The sequence below is a fragment of the Martes martes genome, assembly GCF_963455335.1.
Source record: "Martes martes genome assembly, chromosome: 7".
Taxonomy (NCBI): domain Eukaryota; kingdom Metazoa; phylum Chordata; class Mammalia; order Carnivora; family Mustelidae; genus Martes; species Martes martes.
In genome coordinates this window covers 21389559-21392674 of record NC_137894.1, presented here as the reverse complement: position 1 = coordinate 21392674, position 3116 = coordinate 21389559, and the positions used below count along the sequence as shown (strand labels likewise).

The following is a 3116-nucleotide window of genomic DNA, read 5'->3' as shown; positions in this document are numbered from 1 at the left end:
AGTTTTCACAGAATGCCTTCTTTTTCAGGAACTGCCAAAGTTTTAGTGTTTCGTATTTGACAGCATGACTGACCAAGGTCCAAGATGTGGAGTTAGCATGTTCAAGAAACTCGGGGGGAGAATCACTCTATAGACTAACTATATAGTGTGTGGTAAGAAGAACTCACACTTTAGAATAGAAAACCTATCTACACACAGCCATTGCTTGGTGTTCTGAAGTACAGTATGAATTAGCCACCTTCAACTCTTTGGTGTGTCAGAGATCTTGTTTTCAACCTCCAGGTCTTCCACCCCAGCCTGTGTCATGAGGTCTGCCATGTTTTTCTCCGGGTCATCAATGCAACTACTCATGTCACCAATTCTTCCAATGACCTGGTCGGACATGGTCTGAAATTTATCTTGCATCTGTTGCAAGAGTGTCTGCACCACTGAGGGGAGATCCTATAAGGTCTTGGGGTCAGTCTCAGCCATATCCCCAGTTCCCAGTTTGACAGTAAATTCCAGAATGTCCTTTTCTGTTTTAGAATTTTGTTCAGGATCCCACTTTACATTTACTTGTCATTTTTCCATGGGTTCATTCTTTCTCTCTTTCTTTCATTCCCTCTTCCTTCTTTTCTTTCATGTTATGTTAGTCACCATACAGTACATCATTAGTTTTTGATGTAGTGTTTCATGATTCATTGTTTGTGTATAATACCCAGTGCTCCATGCAATATGTGCCCTCCTTAATACCCAACACCAGGCTATCCCATTCCCCACCCCCTTCCCTTCTAAAACCCTCAGTTTGTTTCTCAGATAAATGGATGAAAGACCTCAGTGTAAGACAAGAATCCATCAGAATTCTAGAGGAGAACACAGGCAGTAACCTCTTAGACATCAGCCACAGAAACTCCTTTCAAGACATGTCTCCAAAGGCAAGGGAAACAAAGCGAAAATGAATTTTTGGGACTTCATCAAGATAAAAAGCTTCTGCACAGCAAAGGAAACAGTCAACAAAACAAAGAGACAACCCTTGGGATTTTTCTTGGCTGTGGCATAATTCTCATATTTTCCTTGTTTTTAATGATCTTGACAGATTTGAGGAGCATTGGTGAATTATATTATAGGATGTCCCTCAAATGGAATTTGCCTGAATTTTTTCCTCATAATTATATTGGGGTTGTAGGTTATTGGGAGGAAAACTGCAGAGGTAAAGTGCCGTATTCTTCTCTTCATATCACAGGTACATACTGTCAACATTACCTATCACTGTCAATGTTGACCTTGAATAGTGGGTTGGGATAGTTTGTCAGGTTTCTCCACTGTCGACTTTATGTGTCTTTCCCACTTTTCATACTGTACTATTTGGAATGAAGTCACTGTAAATGAGCTCACATTTAAGGAGTGGGGACTTAAGCACACCAGAATGGTTTGTCCACTCTAAAAATCCCCTCTGCTCCATCTGTTCAACTACTCCATCCTCCTGAGCCCCTGATCGCCCCTGATCTTTTTATTAACTCTGTAATTTTTCATTTTCCAGAATGTTATAAATTGGTATCAGATTATATTTATCCTTCTCAATTTGGCTTTTTAAATATAGTTATATGCATTTGAAGTCCATCCATGTCTTTTCTTGAATTGATAGTTCATTAAGAAAGAAAGAAAGAAAAGAAGGAAGAGGGAAAGAAAGAAAGAAAGAAAGAAAGAAAGAAAGAAAGAAAGGACCCAAGGAAAAACGACAAGTAAATGTAAAGTGGGATCCCGAACAAAATTCTAAAACATACATACCCCTGGTTTTGAAATAAGGACAATGATTATCTCAGAATGAGTGAGGAAGTGTTACTTCTGCTTATTTTCTGGAAGAGAATGTAGAGATTGGATATCTCTTCTTTCTCAAATGTTTGACAGAATATGTCAGTGAAGCATATTTGGTTCTGGTGCTTTTGTTTTTGAAAGATTATTAGTTATAGATGTAATTTATTTAATAAATAAAGACTTTTTATGCTGTGACTTTTGGTAGCTTGTGTCTTTTAAATAAATGGTCATTTCACCCAAATTATCAAATTTATGGGTATAGAGTGGTTCATTATATTTATTTACAATTTTCTTTTAATATCCAAGGGATAAGCACCTTCATTTTTTTTTTTTTTTGAAAGACAGACTGCCACATGCAGTGCCTCATTTGGATGTGTCTGGAATCTTGGAAACTTGACTGCTCTACTGTTTTCCTGCAAATGGACCTGGAGAGATTGTTTGGAGAGTCTACCAGGGAAGTGCAGGTGCTCCCATACCTTGACTGAGGAAAATGGTCCTCCTGTATGGAGGAAGGTTGTTCTCTTGGGCCAAGCACTCAGCTTCAGGCGGAGAAGTGAGGGAGAAAGGGGACACCTACCCAGCCAGCTAGACCAGCGAAGTCAACACTGGTGATCAATGAAGTGATAGATATCACAGCCAGATCACCCTCACATCCTTAACTAACTTTTAACTACTGGTATTGGTAATTTTTGTCTTCTATTGTTTCTTGGTTTGCCTCACTGGAATTTTTTCAATTATATTGATATTTTCAAAGAATCTGTTTTTTATTTTTTTCCCTATCATTTTCCTGTTTTCAGTTTTCACATCCATTGATTTCTGTTTTATTTCTTTTCTTCTGCTTGTTTGAGGCCTAAATGTCTCTTCTGTCTATAGTTTATTATGGTGGAAGATTAAATTATTGGTATTGATCTTTTCTAATAAATACATTAAATGATGTAAGTTTTCCTCTGAGCATTGCTTTACTGTATTTCATGCAATGTTACAATTTGCCTTTTCATTTTTTTTTAAGATTTTATTTATTTCACAGAGATAGAGAGAGAGAGAGAGAGCACAGCCACAAGCAGGGGCAACATCAGGCAGAGGCAGAAGGAGAAGTAGGCTCCCTGAGCAGGGGGCCCAAGGTGGGGCTCAATCCCAGGACCTTCAGATCATAACCTGAGCCAAAGGTTTAACCAACCAACCAACCAACCAACTGAACTAACCAACCCAGGTGCCCCTGCATTTTCATTTTTAATTAAGTCAAATTTTTTTTTTAAGTTTCCCTTCACACTCCTTCTTGACCCATATGTTATTGAGAAGTCAATTTACAGATATTTTCAGAT

At 38.1% G+C, this 3116-nt stretch overlaps 1 pseudogene across 1 annotated transcript; it reads right to left on the bottom strand.

Annotated features, from left to right (window-relative positions):
* Nucleotides 1–240: 240 nt before the first annotated feature.
* Nucleotides 241–471, bottom strand: LOC308346336 (heat shock factor-binding protein 1-like; annotated as a pseudogene). Its single transcript has one exon. The product of its transcript is annotated as a heat shock factor-binding protein 1-like (transcript).
* Nucleotides 472–3116: the final 2645 nt, after the last annotated feature.